This window comes from Muntiacus reevesi, chromosome 2 (genome assembly GCF_963930625.1).
Source record: "Muntiacus reevesi chromosome 2, mMunRee1.1, whole genome shotgun sequence".
NCBI lineage: Eukaryota > Metazoa > Chordata > Mammalia > Artiodactyla > Cervidae > Muntiacus > Muntiacus reevesi.
The window spans coordinates 250,775,812-250,799,251 of NC_089250.1; the positions used below are offsets into that span (position 1 = coordinate 250,775,812).

At 37.2% G+C, this 23,440-nt stretch overlaps 1 long non-coding RNA gene across 1 annotated transcript in view; it reads right to left on the reverse strand.

The window, feature by feature from the left end:
* The window catches only part of LOC136161135 (uncharacterized), a 131,258-nt gene that overhangs the window by 58,619 nt on the left and 49,199 nt on the right, over positions 1-23,440 (reverse strand). The window contains exon 2 of the long non-coding RNA XR_010661689.1: positions 12,764-12,839. This is a non-coding gene — a long non-coding RNA (uncharacterized lncRNA). The remainder of the gene's footprint in view (positions 1-12,763; positions 12,840-23,440) is intronic.

Below are 23,440 nucleotides of genomic sequence, written 5' to 3' on the forward strand. Positions count from 1 at the left end.
ACTGATAATTTTTTTAAAGATTTATAAGCTGTATGTTTATCTTGGAAACATTTCTAGCAATTTCACCTTAAAAATTTGCATTGTGGTTCATATATCTGAAAAGGATGTCTCTAGTAAAACATAATGTTCAATGCTTCATGTGAAATTCTCCTAGAAAAGCTTTTGGCCCTTTATTATCATTCCAGGGCAGGTGTAAAGTGAAAAAGCTGATAGAATCAGCACATGGGGCAATATTTAGTGAACTGCACAAAGGCAAACAATATGGTAAGGAGACCCATAATAAATCCACTGTTATCAGGATTGCAATAGAATATAGAAAAATGGCAGTGCAAGAATGCTCTTTTGAATAGCTGAGCAAAACCTTTCAGATTACCCAAGTGTAATAAAAGCCCCAGCTTTAGTAGTCACTAAAGTTGACAAATCCTGGCTTGAACAATCTCCCTCCCTTTTTCCATTTTAAGTAGCTGGTATATTTTTAAAAGAATATAAAAAAACAAATACGAACAAAAAGAAAATCAACAAATTGTGACAACATCCAAGAGGAACCTATATTACCAGAAAATAAATAAAAGGCCAAACTCTAGTCCTTATCCTGTGAGTACTTTTACCTTAATTCTATAAGAATATCTGCAAAAAATTATCATTATAAATTATGACTTATTTTTAAACTTTTTTAAATTTATGTTTTATTGAAGGATAATTGCTTTACAGAATTTTGTTGTTTTATGTCAAACCCCAACATGAATCAGCCATACGTATACATATATCCCCTCACTTCTGAAGCTCCCTCCCATCTGCCTCCCCATCCCACCTTCTAGATTGATGTTTCCCTTCCAGTTTGTTTCCTGAGCCATACAGCAAATTCTGCTGGCTATCTATTTTACATGTGGTAATGTAAGTTACCATGTTACTTTTTCCTTACATCTCACCCTCTCCTCCTCTCTTCTCAAGCCCACAAGTCTATTCTCTATGTCTGTTTCTCCACTGTTGCCCTGTAGGTAAATTCTTCAGCACCATTTTTCTAGATTTCATATATGTATTAGAATATAGTATTTATCTTTCTCTTTCTGACTCACTTCACTCTGTATAATAGGTTCTAGGTTCATCCACCTCATCAGAACTGACTCAATGCATTCCTTTTTATAGCGGAGTAATATTCCATTGTGTATATATACAACAACTTCTTCATTCATTCATCTGTTGATGGACATCTAGGTTGCTTCCATGTTCTAGCTATTGTAAATAGTGCTGCAATGAACATTGGAGTACTTGTGTCTCTTTCAATTTTGGTTTCCTCAGCGTATATGCCTAGTTGGGTGATTGCTGGGGTCGCATGGTGGTTTTATTCCTAGTTTTTTAAGAAAACTCCATACCGTCTTCCACAGTGGCTGTATCAATTTACATTCTCACCAACAGTGCAAGAGTGTTCCCTTTTCTTCACACCTTCTCCAGCATTCACTGTTTGTAGACCTTTTGATGAAGGCCATTCTGACCGATGTGAGGTGATATCTCACTGTGGTTTTTTGCATTTCTCTAACAATAAGCGATGTTGAGCATCTTTTCATGTGTTTGCTAGCCATCTGTATGTCTTCTTTGGAGAAATGTCCATTTAGGTCTTTTTCCCACTTTTTGATTGGGTTGTTTGTTTTTCTGGTATTGAGTTGTACGAGCTGCTTTTATATTTTGGAAATTAATCTTTTGTCAGTTGTTTCACTTGCTATTATTTTCTCCCATTCTGAGGGTTGTCTTTTCACCTTGCTTATAGTTTCCTTTGCTGTGCAAAAGCTTTTAAGTTTAATCAGGTCCCACTTGTTTGCTTTTGTTTCCATTACTCTGGGAGGCAGGTCATGGAGGATCTTGCTTTGATTTATGTCATCGAGTGTTCTTCCTATGTTTTCCTCTAAGAGTTTTATAGTTTCTGGTCTTACATTTAGGTCTTTAATTCATTTCGAGTTTATCTTTGTGTGTGGCATTAGGAAGTGTTCTAATTTCACTCTTTTACATGTAGCTGTCCAGTTTTCCCAGCACCACTTATTGAAGAGGCTGTCTTTGCCCCATTGTATATTCTTGCCTCTTTTGTCAAAAACAAGGTACCCATAGGTGCATGGGTTTATTTCTTGGATTTCTGTCTTGTTCCATTGGTGTGTATTTCTGTTTTTGTGCCAGTACCATACTGTCTTGATGACCATAGCTTTGTAGTATAATCTGAAGTCAGGAAGGTTGATTCCTCCAGCTCCATTCTTCTTTCTCAAGACTGCTTTGACTATTCAAGGTCTTTTGTGTTTCCACATGAATTGTGAAATTTTTTTGTTCTAGTTCTGTGAAAAGTGTCATTGGTAAATTGATAGGGATCACACTGAATCTGTAGATTGCATTTGGTAGTATAGTCATTTTCACAATATTGATTCTTCTTACCCAGGAACATGAAATATCTCTCCATCTGTTTATGTCATCTTTGATTTCTTTTATTAGTACTTACAATTTTCTGTGTACAGTTCTTTTGTCATCTTAAGTAAGTTTATTCCTAGATATCTAATTCTTTTTGTTGCAGTGGTGAACGGGATTGATTCCTTAATTGCTCTTTCTGATTTTTCATTGTTAGTATATAGAAATGCAAGTGATTTCTGTGTATTGATTTTGTATCTTGCAACTTTGCTAAATTCACTGATTAGCTCTAGTAATTTTCTGATACTATCTTTTGGGTTTTCTATGAACAGTATCATGTTGTCTGAAAAGAGTGACAGCTTTACTTCTTTTCCAATCTGGATTCCTTTTATTTCTTTTTTCTTCTCAACTGCTGTAGCTAGGACTTCCAGAACTATGTTGAATAATATTGGTGAGAGTGGATAGCCATGTCTTGTTCCTGATCTTAGGGGGAATGCTTTCAGTTTTTCTCCATTGAGAATGTTTGCTTTAGGCTTAGCATATATGGCCTATACTCTGTTGATGTAGGTTCCTTTATGCCCATTTTTTGAAGAGTTTTAATCACAAATAGGTGCTGAATTTTGTCAAAGGCTTTTTCTGCATCTATTGAGATGACCATATGGTTGTTATCTTTCAATTTGTTAATGTTCACATTAATTGATTTCCGTATACTGAAGAATCCTTGCACCCCTGGAACAAACCCAACTTGATCATGGTGTATGGGCTTTTTGATGTGTTGCTGAATTCTGTTTGCTAAAATTTTGTTGAGCAATTTTGCATTTATGTTCATCAGTGAAATTAGCCTGTAGTTTTCTTTTTTGTGTGTAGTCTTTGTCTGGTTTTGGTATCAGGGTGATGGTGGCCTCATAGAATTTAAACTTTATTAAATGTTTTCACTAAAAAGTTAATATATGCAATATTACTGATTAAGGACACTAACACTCATATAACCAAGTGAGGATTTTCCCTTACAGTGGGGAAAATTATATGTCTCTTCTACTGATAAATGTACGGTACATTTTTTGTTTTCTAGCAAATTTCTTTTGGAATGGGCTTTAGTATCATTTTAGGAAGTCAGACAAAATCCATCTAATTACTTTTAAAATTCATCTTTTTCTTTATAAAACCAAAACCTCCCACCTTGGTCACTAGATCTATTTCCAAATGATTCCTGTTTCAAAAACAAAGATACTATCAATTCAAGAGTAAAGTTAGTAAAGAGTAAAAGTTAGTACACATGTGTCATGGAGACCTTATATCATCTCTTGCATCCATCTTTTCTTTTTCATTCCTACAGTCAACACCCCAGTGTTAGTCCTCATTTCCCCTTCCCAGACCTCTGTCTTTTAAGTAATGTCTTTCTGATGATCAATTATGCACACTACCACCAAGATGATCATCTCAAGGCATAACTCTTGTGTCTCTTACTCTCTTGGTCACAAATGCTCAGTGGCTTCCAGGGAAGATTCTCCACTCTCTCGCCTTCTAACACTTACATAGTATGCACTATGTGCCCAGCACTATTTTAGGTGGTTACACTTATTATTCTTCATATCAACTCTGTAAGGAAGGTAAAAATACTATCCCCATTTTACAGATAAACTATTATCCCCATTTTACAGAGTTCAAGTCACTTGTCAAAGAACACAAACAGGTTTCAGTACTGAGATTTTTACCCAGGGATTCTGGCTCCAGAGTTCTACCTGCCTGTTTCTTTTCCTAGCTTAACTATGATTCATCCTTCTCTGATTAAACCAAATGCTTTTCTGCTTTGGGGTATTGATTACAATTCTCTCTGTGCTGGCTATCCACATCCATTAAGTTCCATCTGAAATACCATCTCTTCCATAAAGCTCACTCAGATACTTCTACAAAGAGTGCAACACTGTATTTTGTATTATTGGTACATACACTGCTAAGTTATAACTTGCAGGAGCAGAACCATTTCTCATTTTCACTGGCCCCCTTCAGTGTCAGTTACTAACAGAGAAGACTGGCAGGCAATTGCTACAATTGAAATAAATGAATTATTGATGGGTGAAATCATGAAAATAAATACATTCACCATAGGCAAAAGACAAGTCTAAGGTTTTGAGAATTTTTCTTTTTTTATTTCTACACATGCCTGCATCCTGCATCTATTTTGAGCTACTCTTCCTCTTATTCCTATGAAATAAAAATCAAAATGCTCCTTTTCTTTCAGTTTTTGTTTAGTTAAGATGATTTTCTATATGATTGATTATAGAAGCCATAATTATACTATCAAATTCTTTCAAAACAACAATTTAATGCAAAATCTTAACAACTGGCAGTGCTTAACTCTAAAATGTAATAATTTTTAAAAACCTGTGTGGGAATAAGGTGAATTTATTCAGACTATTTATTTCTGCTGGAATGCAAAAGAAAGTTATGGCTACCTTATTATTTACCACTATAGCAAGCTCTAGGAGTTGGTGATGGACAGGGAAGCCTGGAGTGCTGCAATCCATGGGGTTGCAAAGAGTTGGACACAACTGAGCAACTCAACTGACTGAATTGATGATACACTTTTGTAAAGAGAAAAGATTTATAAGTTGTTAGAAATAGTAGATGGCCGTGCCAAATCAAGATTCCTTTCTGATGTGTTTATAATGGGCATCAGTTATTATAAAACCAGGAAAGACAACATGACAACAGAAGAATATAGCTTGAGCAAGGTACACACTAGTAGGTGATCTTTTTTAAAAAATTTATTTATTTTAATTGGAGGCTAATTACTTTACAATATTGTAGTGGTTTTTGCCATACATTCACATGAATCAGCCATCAGTGTACATGTGTCCCCTATCCTGACCCTCCCTCCTACATCCCTCCCCATCCTGTAGTTAAAATATTTAGGGAAAAAAGAATCAGAGGATTGTGAGGTTAGAAGAGGACTCATTAGAATCTTCTTGAGGGACTGGAGATATGACGGCAGAATAGAAGGACTTGAGCTCACCTTCTCTCATGAAAACACCGAAATCACAACTGACGAACAACCATCAGCAAAAAAACCTGGAACCTACCAAAAAAGATATTCTACATCTAAAGACAAAGAAGGAGCCACAGCAAGATTGTAGGAGGGGCGCTTTTGCAATATAATCAAATCCTGTCAGTTGGGTGACACACAAACTAGATAATTATGTCACAGAGGTTCTCCCACAAGAGTGCGAGTTCTTAAACTCATGTCAGGACTACCAGCCTGGAGGTCTGGGATCAAGAGGAGGAAGTCCCTAGAGCATTTGGCTTTGAAGACCAGTGAGGCTCGAGTGCAAGAACTCCACAAGTCTGGAAAAAACAGACTCTTCTCTGACCCAGGGCAAAGCAGTGACTCCATGGGAGCCTGAGCCAAACCTATCTACAGGATTTGGGACAGTATCCTGGGGTTGGTGGAGGTTGGCTATGGCCCAGTGCAGGGTCAAGGACACTGGTGGTGGAGGCCTCTTGGGTATATTCATTGGCGTGAGCTCTCTTGAAGGTTGTCATTTTGGCACTAAGATCTGGCCCCATCCAACAGCCTACAGGCTCTAGTGCTGGAAAGCCTCAGGCCAAACAACTAGAAGGGCAGGAACACAGCCCCACCTATCAACAGACAGGCTGCCTAAAGTCCTTCTGAGCCCACAGTCAACTGTAGATGCACCCTTTGACATGACCCAGCCCCTAGAGGGACAAGATCCAGGTCCACCCATCAGTGGACAGAGATCAATCCCTCATACCAGGAAGCCTGAACAAGCCTCAGAACCAACCTCACTCACTGGGGGCAGACACCATAAGTAAGAACTACAATCCTGCAGCCTATGGAAAAGAGCCCACAGATCAGAAAGCTAGACAAAATGAGATTGGAGAGGAATATAGTTGAAAAAAGAAAGATAAAACCCCAGAAGAACAAAGTGAAGTATAGATGGGCAATATGCCTGAAAAAGAATTCAGAGTAAGTATAACAAAGATGATACAAGATCTCAGAATAAGAATGGAGGCACAGAATGAGAAGATATAAGAAATGTTTAACAAACAGGTAGAAAATTTAAACAACAAACAGATAAACAATACAATGACTTAAACGAAAAACATACCAGAAGGAATCAACAGCAGAATAATTGAGGCAGAGGAAGGGATAAGTTAACTGGAAGACAGACTGATGGAAATCACTGCCACAGAACAAAAAGAGAAAAGAATGCAAAGAAATGAGAACAGTCTAAGAGATCTCTGGGACAACATTAAACATACTAACATTTGCATTATAGAGGTCCCAGAAGGAGAAAAGAAAGAGAAAGGGCCTGAGAAAGTATATGAAGAGATAATAACTGAAAACATGGGAAAGGAAACACTCACTCAAGTCCAGAAAGTACAGATAGTCCCATACAGATAAACCCAAGGAGGATTATGCCAAGACAGACATCAATCAAATTAACAAATATTAAAGACAAAAAGAAAATGTTAAAATCAACAAGTCAAAGCAACAAATAACATCTAAGGGAATCCCCTAAAGTTATCAACTGATTTTTCAGTAGAAACTGTGTAAGCCAGAAAGGAATGGCATGAAATATTTAAAGTGATGAAAGAGAAGAGCATGCAACCAAGAATACACAGCAAGGCTTTCATTCACAGAAAAATCAAAAGCTTTACAGACTAACAAAAGCTAAGAGAATTCTGTAAAACCAACCCAGCTTTACAACAAATGCTAAAAGAACTTGACTAGGTGGAAAAGATAAGGCCACAACTAGAAACAAGAAAATTACAAATGGGGAAGCTCACTGGTAAAGGTAAACATACAGGAAAGGTTGGAAATCATCCACACACATATTTCGAGAATATAAATGCAGGTTATTGGAAACACATTTGAAAGTAAGAGACCAGGAACCTAACATAATCTTGTATGATTATAGAGTACTATATCAAAACCTCATGGTAGCTGCAAACCAAAAAACTACAATAGATATACACACAAAATAAAAAAGAAAAGTCTAAATCCAACACTAAAGAGAGTCCTCAAGTTACAAGAGGACAAACCACCAATGTAAGAAAAAAAACTTGCAAAAACAAATCCAAAAATAACAAAACGGCAATAAGAACACACATATCAATAACTAGCTTTGATGAAAATGAATTAAATACTCCAACCAAAACAGAGAATGACTAAGTGGATACAAAAACAAAACCAGTATATATGCTGTCAACAAGAGACCCACTTCAAATCTAGGAACACATACGGAATGAAAGTGAGGGGAAAAGGTATTTCATGAAAATGGAAATCAAAGGAAAGCTGGGTAGCAAAACTCATATAAGGAAACATTCTCATTCACCACTGCATCAAAATAAAACAAAATACCTAGGAACAAATCTAGCAAAAGAGATAAAAGACCTATACTGAAAAGCATAAGGCAGTGACGAAAGAAATCAAAGATGATATAGACAAATAGAAAAATACAACATGTTATTAAATTGGAAGAATCAATACTGTCAAAATCACTACCCAAAGCAATCTACAGATTGACTGTAATCCCTATCAAATTACCAATGGCATTTTTCACAGAATTAGACAAAAAAAATTTTACAATTCGTACGCAAACACAAAAGACCTCAACTAGCCAAAGCAATCCTGAGAAAGAAAAACAAAGTTAGAACAATATGGCTGCCTGATTTGAGACTACACTACAAAGCTACAGTCATTTTAAAAAGTATGGTTAAAAAAAAAAGTATGGTTCAGTTCAGTTGCTTAGTCATGTCCAACTATTTGCGACCCCATGAAGCGCAGCATGCCAGGCCTCCCTGTCCAACACCAACTCCCAGAGTTTACTCAAACTCATGTCCATCGAGTCGGTGATGCCATCCAGCCATCTCATCCTCTGTTGTTGCCTTCTCCTCCTGCCCCCAATCCCTCCCAGCATCAGGGTCTTTTCCAATGAGTCAACTCTTCGCATGAGGTGGCCAAAGTACTGGAGTTTCAGCTTCAGTATCAGTCCTTCCAATGAACACCCAGGACTGATCTCCTTTAGGATGGACTGGTTGGATCTCCTTGCAGTCCAAGGGACTCTCAAGAGTCTTCTCCAACACCACAGTTCAAAAGCATCAATTCTTCGGTGCTCAGCTTTCTTCACAGTCCAACTCTCACATCTACACATGATCACTGGAAAAACCATAGCCTTGACTAGATGGACCTTTGTTGGCAAAGTAATGTCTCTGCTTTTTAATATGCTATCTAGGTTGGTCATAACTTTCCTTCCAAGGAGTAAGCATCTTTTAATTTCATGGCTGCAATCACCATCTGCAGTGATTTTGGAGTCCAAAGAAATAAAGTCTGACACTGTTTCCACTGTTTCTCCATCTATTTCCCATGAAGTGATGGGACCAGATGCCATAATCTTCATTTTCTGAATGTTGAGCTTTAAGCCAACTTTTTCACTCACCTCTTTCACTTTCATCAAGAGGCTTTTTAGTAGTTCCTCTTCACTTTCTGCCATAAGGGTGGTGTCATCTGCGTATCTGAGGTCATTGATATTTCTCCTGGCAATCTTGATTCCAGCTTGTGCTTCTCCCAGCTCAGTGTTTCTCATGATGTACTCTGTATATAAGTTAAATAAGAAGGGTGACAATATATAGCCTGGACGTACTCCTTTTCCTATTTGGAACCAGTCTGTTGTTCCATGTCCAGTTCTCACTGCTGCTTCCTGACCTGCACACAGGTTTCTCAAGAGGCAGGTCAGGTGGTCTGGTATTCCCATCTCTTTCAGAATCTTCCACAGTTTATTGTGATCCACAGAGTCAAAGGCTTTGGTATAGTCAATAAAGCAGAAATAGATGTTTTTCTGGAACTCTCTTGCTTTTTTGATGATCCAGCAGATATTGGCACTTTGATCTCTGGTTCCTCCGCCTTTTCTAAAACCAGCTTGAACATCTGGAAGTTCTCGGTTGACATATTGCTGAAGCCTGGCTTGGAGAATTTTATGCATTACTTTACTAGCGTGTGAGATGAGTGCAATTGTGTGGGAGTTTGAGCATTCTTTGGGATTGCCTTTCTTTGGGATTGTATGGTATTGGCACAATAACAGAAATACAGATCAAGAGAACACGATAGAAAGCCCAAAAATAAACCCACACACGTATGGCCAATTCACCTACAACAAAGGGGGCAAGAGTATACAATGGAAGAAAAGACAGTCTCTCCAGCAAGCAGTGCTGGGAAAACTGGACAACTACATGTTAATGAATGAAATTAGAACATTCTCTAACACCATACACAAAAATCAACTCAAAATGGATTAAAGACCTAAACATAAGACTAGATACTATAAAATTCTTTGAGGAAAATATAGGCAAAATATTCTGTGACATAAATCACAGCAATATCTTTTTTATCCACCTCCTAGAGAATGAAAATAAACAAATGGGATCTATTTAAACTTAAAAGCTTTTGCACAACAAAGGAAACCATAAAGAAAATGAAAAGACAACAGAATAAAGTGGGAGAAAATATTTGCAAATGATAATCTCCAAAATTTACAAATCGCTCATATAACTCAATATAAAAAAAAAAAGAACCCAGTCAAAAAATGGGCAGAAGAGCTAAACAGATATTTCTCTAAAGAAGACACACTGATGGCCAAGAGGCACATGAAACGATACTCAACATCATTGTTAGAGAAATGCAAATCAAAATAATGATGTATCATCTCACACCAATCAGAATGGTTATCATCAAGAAGTCTACAAATAATAAATGCTGGAGAGGGTATGGAAGAAAAGGAACCTTCCTATATACTGTCGGTGGGAATGTAAACTGGTATAGCCACTGTAGACAACAGTGGCTTAAAAAACTTAAAAGTAGAGCTACTATATGACCCAGCAATCCCACTCCTGGGCATGTATTTGGGAAAAAACATGGTTTGAAAGGATATGTGCACCCCAATGTTCCTTGAAGCACTGTTTACAACAGCCTTAAAAAACTAAAAGTAGAGCTACTATATGACCCAGCAATCCCACTCCTGGGCATGTATTTGGGAAAAAACATGGTTCGAAAGGATATATGCACCCAAATGTTCCTTGAAGCACTGTTTACAACAGCCAAGACAACAAAGCAACCTAAATGTCCATCCAGAGGAATGAATAAAGAAGATATGGTAAATAAATACATTAAAAAGAATGAAAAATTGCCATTTGCAGCAAAATGGATGGACCTAGAAATTATCATACTAAGTGAAGTCAGGCAGAGAAAGAGAAATATCATGATACCACTTCTATGTGGAATCTTAAAAAATGATACAAATGAATTTATTTTAAAAATAGACTCAAAACCAAACAACTTAAGGTTACCAAAAGGGATGGGTTGAAGGGGGAAGGATAAATTAGGAGTTTTGGATTAACACACTACTATATATAAAACGAAGTGAAGTTGCTCAGTCGTGTCTGACTCTTTGTGACCCTGTGGACTGTAGCCAACCAGGCTCCTCCGTCCATGGGATTCTCCACGCAAGAATACTGGAGTGGGTTGCCATTTCCTTCTCCCGGGGATCTTCCCGACCCAGGGATCGAACCCAGGTCTCCCGCATTGCAGGCAGAAGCTTTACCGTCTGGGCCACTTAGAGGTTAAAGTGTCTTTACCGTCTGAGCCACTTAGAGGTTAAAGTGTCTTTACCGTCTGAGCCACTTAGAGGTTAAAGTGTCTGCCTGCAATGCAAGAGACCTGGGTTCGATCCCTGGGTCGGGAAGATCCCCGGGAGAAGGAAATGGTGACCCACTCCAGTATTCTTGCCTGAAGAATCCCATGGATGGAGGAGCCTAGTTGGCTACAGTCCACGGGGTCACAAAGAGTCAGACACGACTGAGCAACTTCACTTTCACTTTCATATATAAAATAATCAATATGGACCTACTGTACTGCACATGGAACTCTACTCAATAGTCTATAAAAACATATTTTGGAAAAAATCTAAAACTATATATGTATATACACATATATATATATGCACAACTGAATCACTTTGCTGAACCCTGAAACTAACACAACATTGTAAAATAACTATACTACAGTATAAAATAAAAAATTAAAAATGTCAAAAATAAATAACATTTTCATTATTCATAGGAAAAATTTAATCTCCTTCCTTTGGCTGGGAACAAATATACACAACTATTCTAGGTTAATTAAGAACATTCTTCATGTTTAGTCTCTCTTAGGGTTGGAGATTCTATCATTCTTTTTTGTCATTCAAACAGCACTTATGCTACATTTAAGTCTATTTCTCCTCTGTCCTGAAGATGGACAAGAACTGGCAACCATGGTTTCCATAACAAGAGCCTTCCTGTACCTGAAGATAATGTTTAATCACTGATCAGTTTTTTGATCGCAAGAACAAAAAAAGTAACTTTTTTAAAGTGCTACAAAAATATGATTTAATGTTGATATACATGTAACATCCAAGAACTCTAAGGAAGAGAGGGAAGAGGAAAGCAATAATCAAAAAGAAAGGAATAGCAGGCCAGATGAAATAGGAAACAAAAGCTACATGGAAAGAATAGAGAAAACATCCTTGACAGACTCCAAAAATAATATCTGAGTGCTCATCATATGCAAGGCACTATGTAGAGGGCTTTATGTCGTTGTCATACAGCTAACACTTAACTGAACGTGTACCTCATGTCAAGCATCATTCTATGCACTTTTCATATATGAAGTCATGTAATGTACAGTCTTTACAACATCCCAAGGATAGGATATTCCCGTATTTCAGATAAGGAACTGAAACAGGCTTGTAACACCTTTATATTCTTGGTGCATTCTTTTTAAGGACATCATTATTCCTATTTTACAGATGTAAAACCTGAGTATCATGTTAAATAACATGCCCATGATCAAAAGAGTTGGTAAGTGAGAGAGCTGGGTTTTAAACTAAGAATTCTCTGATTCCAAAGTACTTTCTGACTACATGTTTAACTTGAGAAAAAGAAAACACTAGTAACAATAAGCACAACAGAGTGTATCACATGCCAGGCACTATTAAAAGAGCTGGGAAAATGAAACTCAAACATAGGAGGTCCTGTTTCAGAGCTATGCTCTTACCACAACACTATATTGCCTCTTGTAATCAAAATATATAATAGGAGCAACTGTTTGGGATCATGAAAAATGAGAATGGTCTCACAGGTAAATATATGCTGGTACTTCCATATAACTAATACTTGTTGAACACTTACTAAATACTTTTGGAAGACACTGTAACATGTGACCTAGATCCCCTCAGGAATGAAGGACTTATTGGGTCAGTTGATGGGAGTTCTAAAAGAAGACAGGCCTCAACTACCAGGTCTCATTGGAAAAACTTACCTGTGGGTTTGGCTGAGGTCTTCGCTGGGATGCAGTGTAGCTCATTTCCTACAGGTGTTGATCCAAAGAGTAATCCCTAATAAATAAGAAACATCCTGAATGTTAACTTTGGCCTGAGAGTTTGTTTCCCTAGGAACCCAACCTGAAACAACATTTCACAGAATCTCATTTAACTCTCACCATCTTATGAATCAGATGCTATTATTCTCATATACTCATTTTACAAATGAAAAAACTAAGGTTTAACTTTCCCAAGGTCATAGAGCTGGTCAAGGATGGAGACAGAATCTGAAAAGTAGTACAATTCTAGAGGCTGTACCCTAAACTTCAACAAAACTGTATATATAGAGACAGACTCTACATATACAGACTGTTTAGGTTGAAACTTGTCATTAGTTCAACATGTATTTAATGTGTAGGGGAAAGAGGCACTGTGAGGACTCTAAGATCTTAAATGGAAAAGATAACTAACATTTATGTTTAAAGCACAGGCAAGAGTAATGTTAGCAGTTGGGATGACCTGAAATGTAAACCAGGTGGCCTGAAAAAGAAGACTGGTCAAGAAAATAGTCAAACAATTTTTACCTCTATGGCTTCCACAATTTATTTCTTAAGAAGAACATATGAAGGACCAAAAGTTAAAAAGTTCCCATATGAAAGGGGAGAGGAAAATGTTCAATTAAAGACAAACCTTACACATTAAATAATCTTAAATTCAAAGAGAAAAGGTTTCACTCTCCAATGTGCAGTGTGTATCATTGATACATCTATCTAGCATCTTTCCTCATATGAGAGAAGTTGAAAACACAAAATGCCAGCATATGGACTGGACTTTAATGAGAAGTTATAGGGTATCAGTTCAGTTCACTCGCTCAGTCAAGTCTGACTCTTTGTGACCCCATGAACCACAGCACGCCAAGCCTCCCTGTCCATCACCAATTCCTGGAATACACCCAAATCCATGTCCATTGAGTCAGTGATGCCATCCAACCATCTCATCCTCTGTCGTCCCCTTCTCCTCCTGCCCTCAATCTTTCCCAGCATCAGGGTCTTTTCAAATGAGTCAGCTCTTCACATCAGGTGGCCAAAGTATTGGAGTTTCAGCTTCAACATCAGTCCTTCCAATGAACACCCAGGACTGATCTCCTTTAGGATGGACTGGTTGGATCTCCTTGCAGTCCAAGGGACTCTCAAGAGTCTTCTCCAATACCACAGTTCAAAAGCATCAATTATTCTGCACTCAGCTTTCTTTATAGTCCAACTCTCACATTCATACATGACCACTGGAAAAACCATAGCCTGACTAGACGGACCTTTGTTGACAAAGTGATGTCTCTGCTTTTTAATATGCTGTCTGGGTTGGTCATAACTTTCCTTCTGGTATATCTGTTCACAATATTCTAAGAGATATGGGGCAGTGTTAAAAGATGGGGTGGGGAGAGAGGAGTTAAGGCCATAGTTATGGCCATAGCCATAGCTTTTGCCTGAGTTATGCTATTCAATCACAGATTTCTTCCAATGTTAAAAATTTCCAAGTACTATTAGCCATCTTAATTTTCTCACTTTTTCCAGGACAGATAAGATTCAAGACATAAATCCCTTGACTCATATGAAAGCTTAAATTGTGTAGAATCTACTTTTTAAAACTACACTTTTTTTTATGGGCATGAAAATTTTCCTGTATTTCCAACAGAAGGAAGATGAAAATTACAACTGAAAAAAAAATAAATATTAAATTTATTCTCAGTGCTCACATGTCCTGGGCACATTTTTTATTTTACTCAAAACCTAAAGCAAATTTAAAATACATTCAGAACATGAAAGGGCCTGAAAAACCAAGTTCAGATAAAATGGGATGCAGTTAGCAAAGATTACATGCATCAGTGAACTGTACTAAATTGAACACTTTTAAATGCCAGAGATTTTCTCTGTGAAACTGGGGGGTTTGAAAGGAAAATCAATAATGTTGGGAAAGAGAAACCTTCTTCACACATCTCTAATTAGTCATGGCAGAATCTGGTGGATTTCCATATTACAACTGGATCAAACTTGTGAAATTGGTTTTGATCCCAGACTCATTCAGTATATCTTCTAGAAGCTCCACTCAAGACAATCAAAGGCTTTTCAACCTTGAATGATCACCAAGATCACTCTTTCAGTGTGCATCCATCCTATATTATGTTCAATGTCTGTCTAATGTTGCCTCCAGCAAATCTCCCTGGAATTACCCTGAAAGAGCTCCATTTATAAGAACAGGCAAAGACTCTTCAAAACTGGTCAGCTTCAACTTTAGCTTGAGTCTTCAAAATCTATATTAGTAAGTGAAACCAGGCATAAAGAGGAATAGTTCTTCATATCTTTTATTTTTTTAATAAGTAAAATAAATATTGGCCATATTGTTTACATTAGGGCACAAAGTCCTCTGTAAAGTCACCGCTTAAGTCTAATGAAATAGGTGAAGGGTTTCTGTATTTTTCTAAATAATCAATATCAAAGCTGCTGATGCAAATTTATTTGAACCCCAGGGAACATATCATTTGAAATTCTGGGAAATTTTTAAAAAGTGTGCAAATCAATAAGTGGACAAAAACATCTTTGTCAATGTGTTCATTTTTATTTGGAAAGGAAATATATCTTTAAATGTAAACTCTCACTACCTCTATGAACCCTTTCCCCAAATCATTTCTTTTACAAAAGAAATTCATGACAGTCAGCTGGACATAAAACAGTCTTTTTGGCTATAATTAAAAGTGGTGTAGATGTCACCTCCCTGAACAGGATGACTTCTCAAGCCTGAAAGCCAGCCTTCTCAGTCTTCCTGTTTCTAATCTTTTGTAATACTTTCATGCTTTTCTCTTTTCCTATCATTTCACATCCAGTTTTGGAGCTTTAGCCAACTGGTATGGTTTGAGGGCATTTTCAGAAGGGATTCTACTGGCCTGGTTTCGTTGGTATATGCTGTTTTGAATGGGATGCATCTATGAGATTAAAATATATTTTTTCACTACTACCTATTTTCACAGTCCACTGAGCAAAAACACAAAGCAATTTTTTTCCTTCCCTCATTCTCCCTTTCTCCCTTCCTTCTCTTTCTTCCCCTGTGGAGTTCAAATTAAAGAAAGGTGAAAATTGAAGCTGTTGCAGGCAAGGCGATTGAAACATGCATATTTGATTTTTATGATGGATCTAAATTGCTGAATAAGGCCATGGAACAAAGGAAGACTGCGGCTTCCTGCCCATCACATGCAGCCACTGAGTGCAGAACAAAAGCTTCGGCCATTAGGGGCTCAGCAGGGAGACACATTATATAAATGACTTTGTCTTTTCTGCCCCCTCCCCCCTACTGGGTGCACTGGACAGGGACGGGGGTGTGGGTCGCTGGGGGGGTGGGGGTGTGTGTGTATGGGTGTTATGATTTCCCAGGGCAGGAGATAATAAATCCTGGAAGCAGCAGTGGAAATAGAAAACATACAGCAAGTTATGATTCAAAAAGGCCATGCTTTACTCACTGGACCAGTGCAGCTCTCAGCACTGTGGTGAGAGCATCACCTGAGACAACCACTTCCCTGAGGAAGTAGGTGTCTTTCCAGAACAACCTGTAGCTTTTCTCTTAGCTACTTTATTTCTTTCATCAGGAATGATGAAACATAAAAAAAACACTTAGAAAAAATATGAAGGCCTACTGTTACAAGGTAATTGCCACTGCTTAAAGAACAAACTGACATACAGTTCATTGTGACATTAGTTTCCCAGTAAGGCACTATTTTTAATTCTTCCTTCAAGACTCAAGGTTTTCCTTTGGCAGAAAAGGAGAACCATATATCAATAAAAAATCATAAGCCATCACATAGCTGAGTCAACCTGTTTTTAAGAGGCCCCCTGTGGTGGTGACCTGAATAGATGCTACTGTTTTTCCTGGCTTGAAATAGCAGTAATCCTATACATATACATTCAACAATCTTTGTATAGACTTTGTTCTGAAGGATTTTAGTAAGCTTCAGAGAGGTGAATCATTTTATTATTTCTAATATTACTGTAAGAGATAGGGATTAAAAGAGATTCTCTTGGCAAGTTCGAGGTCAAAGCACAGAGTGATTAAATACACTGAAGGTGATATAGTAAGCTGGAGGCAGGCTAAGAATGAAACCAAGGTCACTGGATGCTCACTTCAGGCCTAACTATCATGTATGTTTCATGAGAGGAAATGATTCAATGATATGTTTCTATTTTTTAATAAGTACAATTCAGAAATTAGTACATTCTGACAGTCCTACTCTCAAATGTAGTAGAGAAAGCAGTCCCACTGCTAACCAAAGTAACTGAAAGTCAGTGTCAAGTGCTACAGAACTAGAACTGAGGATTCTTGGTGAGACTGAATTCCAAAGACAAACTCAACGTAAGGGCATATATATCCTTAAGCAATCTAACGATGATGGAGTTGTGTAAAGCTAGCTAAACAAAATGCCATGAGATAACTGCCATTCGTCATACACCTTATCTCTGTCTCAAAGTGGGCAATTCATTTGAAATAAAGTAGAATCATATCACTTACGTGAAAGCTGAGGGACAGACCGTGGGTTGTTACTGTAAAGTAATTCAGTTGTGAGCCACACAGGTCACCAAGCAAACTTTTACAAAAGTTCTTTTGGACCTTACTTTAAGATGGTTAAATTCCTTCTAACTGGGTAGGAAAAAAATCTCTCAGTAAAGACTGCTTAATGGATTAGGATGATATTGAGACTTATGCTTATCAAAGGTTTAAGCAAATGGGATGAATAAATGGTTAAAGGGAGTCCCCTAACCTACATGTTCAGAGGTAGGGGTTAGTAGTAAGGATAAACAGATGGATCAGTATATTGGAGAAAGTGAAAGAAAGTGAAGTCACTCAGTTGTGTCCAACTCTTTGCAACCCCATGGACTATAGCCTACCAGGCTCCTCTGTCCGTGGGATTTTCCAGGCAAGAGTACTGGAGTGGGTTGCCATTTCCTTCTCCAATATTAGAGAAGAGAAGGCTAAATAGTTATTCATTTCTTTATTCATCTACTCTGTTATCAAATATTCATTAAGGGCCTACTAAGATTCTGCCCTAGATAATAATTCCTTATGTGGTTAGGGGTGATGGTAAAGATATTAAATAGTTATACAAATATCTATGTAAATAAACATCTGGCAAGAGATATGAAGAGAAAGAGCAGTGCTCTATGAGAATATTAACTGGTAGGACCTATCTCCTCAGCAGGGGGTCAGGGATGGCTTTAATTAAGACAAGACAGTTAAGCTAAGCCCAGAAATAAAAAGTGAGACATGCTCTAATTACATTTTCATCTTCTGAGGTACATCTCAAGATATCAATTAAAAACGAGTGTTAAGGAAATTATGTATTTCTTTAGGTTTTCTTATACACTATTGGTAAAGAACTCACCTGCCAATGCAGGCAACCTAAGATGTGGGTTCAATCCCTGGGTCGGGAAGATCCCCTGAAGGAGGAAATTGCAACCCACTCCAGTATTCTTGTCTGGAGAATCCCTTTATTACTTTGCTTAAAAGTAAAACAGAATACAAATTTGGCAATTTAAATTAATTTTAGAGTAAAAATCAAAGGCCAGAAGGCTACAGCTGTACTGTACAACATGGCAGCCACTAGCCTATTTAACTTAATTTTAATTCAAATTTAAAATTTAAAATTAAGTTTTCCAGCTACATTAGCAACACTTTCAGTGTTCAACAGCCACTAGAGGCTATTAAAATTAAAATTAAATTAAACTAAGCACTGAGTTCAATTGTACTGGCTATAGTTTTGAGTGCTCAATTTTAAGTGAACAGTGGCTATCAGTGGACAGCACACACAGAACATTCCTATCACTGCACAAACTGCTATTGGGCAGCATTACAAAATTATCAAGCGCCTTACTGATGCTCTAATTTCACTTTCTACCATCCTTGTTTATACTACCCTAGCCATGCTGGGGTCTTTGTTGCTCCCTGGGTATACCAGGTATGACCCTGCCTCAGGACCTTTGCATAGTTTAGTCCATACCTTCCTCTCCAGTCACATATAACAGTCTCCAGCTGCTGTCTGTATTCTTAGCCATGCCAGTTTTCTTTCTATATTCCTCATTTTCCAGATTTCCTTTTTCTCTGGGCTTTGCAAATATTACCTTTCCTTGGGAGGCTCCTCCTTCCTTACTTTACCTTTCCTTCAAATATCAGCTTATTTATTATCTTATCATCAAGAAAGCCTTTTCTGACTAGGTCACAGTCTCCTCTTACAAACTCACATCCTTTTCTTGCATAGTGTTTATTATAGTGACAGGTTTACATTTATTTATGTCATTTTTTATTCATATCACACTCTTCACATCCACTGAGAGTTCCATGAGAGCAGGCACCATGTCTGTTTTTGATCGCTGATGAATTCTTAAAAGGTAGCAGAATGCATGGAACAAAACAGGAGTTTAATAAAAATCTATGATTGAATTATGAATGAATGAATGCTTGGGGGAAAATATCCAATGGTCAGTAAAAATATACATGCTGTCATGCTGCTTCCATGCATGTCAAGTACCCAAATTTTAAGATTTATATATAGTGAGCAAAAATGAATGATGGGAAATGTGGTGTCAGAGTGTGAAATACTTCCTTTAGATTGAAAAAAAGCAATGCTCTCCCAAGTATTGGCTTCCCTGACAGCTCAGTTGGTAAAGAAACCTCCTGCAATGCAGGAGACCCCGGTTCAATTCCTGGGTCGGGAAGATCCCCTGGAGAAGGGACAAGCTATACACACTCCAGTATTCCTGGGCTTCTGTTGAGGCTCAGCTGGTAAAGAATCCACCTGCAATGTGGGACACCTGGGTTTAATCCCTGAGTTGGAAAGATCCCCTGAATAAGGGAAAGGCTACCCACTCCAGTATTCTGGCCTGGAGAATTCACTTCACTTCACTGCTCTCCCAAAGGATACTATCATTAGTTTAGGCATAACTTGCATTCTCTTTACTTATCTGAATTTTCGAGTATTTCTCCATCATCAAGCATTGGTATTGTAAGGATGTTATTTTTTAACTGCAACATCAAAAATTATACTTCAATGCATCACAAAGCCAAACTACCTATGAGGTACAGTAGTTAAAGTGCTTCCCTTGTGGCTCAGCTGGTAAAGAATCTGCCTGCAATGCGGGAGACCTGGGTTCAATCCCTGGGTTGGGAAGATCCCCTGGAGAAGGGAACGGCTATTTGGTATTCTGGCCTGGAGTATTCTGTATTCAGTATTCTGGCCTGGAGAATTCTATGGATTGTATAGTCCATGGGGATACAAAGAGTCAGACATGGCTGAGCGACTTCTCTCTTTTCACAGTGGTTAAAAATAAGAGTGTTTTTTTTTTTTTCTCCCTGCCTGACAAACCAGAGATGAATTCCTCATTCTGAAGTTTGTTGGTTCTGTGACCTTAAGCATGTCACTTCACCTCGCCTCTCTGAACTGGGCCTTTTCAATGAAGACAACAATAGTATTCACTATATAGGATGGTTGGGAAGATTAAGTAAGATAATGGCTATCAAACATTCAACAAATGGCAGCTTAAAATATATATGCTGAAATGGCCATATTTAAAGTGTCATGGCTAGGTGAGCAAAGATCTCAATAACTAGTTCATTTCTTAATTTGAAAGTAAAAGACTTTGGGTTACACATTCCACGTTTGGCTTCTCATACTGGATATGCTCCCAAGGTATCTTTCTTTTGAATGTGACTGGTCCACATACTCTAGGAATACAAGTCAGCACCAATAATTAAATTTATTTATTTATTCAACAAGTACTGTGTGTCGCCTGTAAATGGGTTAGGGATGATAAAGTTAGTAAGATAAAATATATTATTATATTTCTTTCAACCTAAATAACCTACACGATGCCTAGGTGAGCACCTAAGATGAAAATTTAGTTACCAACTGTCACAAACTATTTGCATTATGCTGGTACAAAAGTATTTGAATAAATGATTTTTATAGATGTGAGATGTACTTTCATAAGGATATTTCTTAGCACTGTGTTTATACTATTGAATATTTAAGTGCCCAATAGTTGTGGATTAGTTACATAAATGATAATAAATCCATATAATGAAATACTATATAACTATTAAAAATGCAGCAGCAGAAGTATATTCACTAGTATGGAAAGATGCTTATGACACATTGGTAAATCTCTGTTTAGATTTTAAACTTGAAAAGGTTTCAAAGTAGCATGTTTAATAAGAATCTATTTATAAAAAAGACTCCATAGTGTATGTCTATATAAGCAAAAAGACTGGAAGAACAACATCAAAATGTCATCGTTTCCTATAGCAAGTTGTTCACAAATATGACTAAATATTAAAACTAAGAGAGGAATTGAAAAAATAAACTGACATAGGGTCACAATTAGAAATTCTCATTTAACTGATTCTCTAAGGGGCCCAGGTGTCAATATTCAAATAATGCATTCTAGGTGTTTCCAATATGCATCTAGGATTGAAAATACTTTTTCCTAAGTGGTGGGACTATATTTTATTTTACCAGTTTTTCTAAATTATATACATTAGTATTATAGATTATTCATGCAATAAAAAGTTATGTGACAAGCAGAATACTGTTAATATTATTACAAGTTGCCAAATACTGAATTAGCATGTAGAGTAAGGTTCCTCATTTTTTAATTCTTGATTTTAGCTAGTTATCTCTTTTCTTTTTGTTTTTAAATGACGAGTTTATGATGAAACTTGCATCAATTTTATTATATAAAGGAACAACTTCTGGCTTTATTGATTTCTTGAATGTCTGTTCATTACTTTTTTTTCTTGTAATTTCTTTTGGTTTTGTTCTTTTTTCTACCCTCTTCAAATGGATGCTTAGATCATTGAGTTTTCGGCTTTTCTTATTTTCTAATATACACTTCTATAGCCAAAATTTTCCTTCTAAAAATGCTCTTTCTCTTCTAAGCATGATACTCTTCTTTAGTCCAAGTCCATGGTGATCTAAGAATATACTGTTCTTTTTCAATATTTTTACTTTTTCTGTAATTTCTAGCGACAGAACTACAGTCCAGTTTTTCAACTATTCTGTGCGCATTTTTAAAAAATGGGTATTAAAAGTCAAACAGAGAAAGACAAATGTCATATGATATCACTTACATACGGAGTCTACAAAAAAAAAGATACAAATGAATTTACTTACAAAATGGAACAGACACAGGAAACAAACTTATGGTTACCAAAGGGGATAAATCACAAGTTTGGGATTAACTGACACTAACTGTACATAAAACAAACAAAAAGGACCTAGTATGTTAACACAGAAAGCTAATATTCAGTATCTTATAATAACCTATAACAGAAGAGAATCTGAAAAAGAACATGCATCTAAATGTATCTAGTCACTTTGCTGTACACCTGAAACTAATACACTGTAAATCAACTATGCTTCAGTTTTTTTAAAAATGGGTATTATGTAGTTGTAACATGAATTTGGAAGTTTTACAAGACACAATTGTTAAGTGAGTTTTTCAAATTTTCCTTCTATTAGTTTTTGTCTGTTTATTCTAAAAGTCATTGAGAATGGTGTGTTAAAATCACTCACTGTGATCATGAGTTTCTGTATTTCTCCTTTTTGTCTCATAAATTTTGTTATCTATAGTTTGAGGCTATGTTATTAGAGGTATACTTAGAATTACTTTAGCTTCCAGGTAAATTAAGTATTTTGTCAAGAAATGTCACTGTTTACAACTAATGATATTTTAAATGACTTCATATAATCTTAATACAGCATTCACATATTTCTTTTGGTTACTGTTTAAATTTTGGGGGACACTGTATTATTGACCCTAGTTCCTCACCCCTTCTAATATCTACATCCTTTGCCATGGGATTGCTTTTCATTCCACTAGAGGCGGAGTACCTACCTGAGCTTTACATTTCGGTTCAGTCACAACATTTATTTTGGTCTTGAGATGTTCGTAGCTATACTGCATACAGAGACTTGAAATGTGCTTGTTCAGCTGAATTTGCTCATGCTTCGACCATTGTCATATCCAGTGGCTACCACTCCTTGTTCCCAGTGGAGGGGACCTGGCTTCAACCCTTGGTCAGGAAACTAGATCCCACATGCCACAACTAAGAGTTCTTATGCCGCAACTCTCAGATGGTAAAGAATCCATCTGCAGTGTGGGAGACCTGGGTTCGATCCTAGGGTCAGAAAGATCCCCTGAAGAAAGGAATGGCAAGCTACTCCTGTATTATTACCTGGAGAATTCCATGGACAGAGGAGCCTTGCAGGCTACAGTCCATGGAATTGCAAAGAGTTATACCCGGCTGAGCGACTAACACTTTCATGTCACAACTACAGATCCTGCACGCCACAAGGAAGACCGAAGATCCTGACTGCCATAACTAAGACCTGGCACAGCCAAATAAATACATATTTTTAAAAATAAAAAGAAGAAAAGAAAAGTATATGCCCTGGTTGTACTGCTTGTCCAAGGAAGAGGACCTAATCTGGACTCAAATTCCAGTTTGCAGCCAAGCTATGCCTATCAACTCATCCCAAGATGTATGAGAAGAAATACTTTTGTTTCAAGCCACTGAATCAGGGGCATTATTGTGGCAAAAGTGAACAGACATAGACGGTAAGATATAAGTGGGGTGCTCCA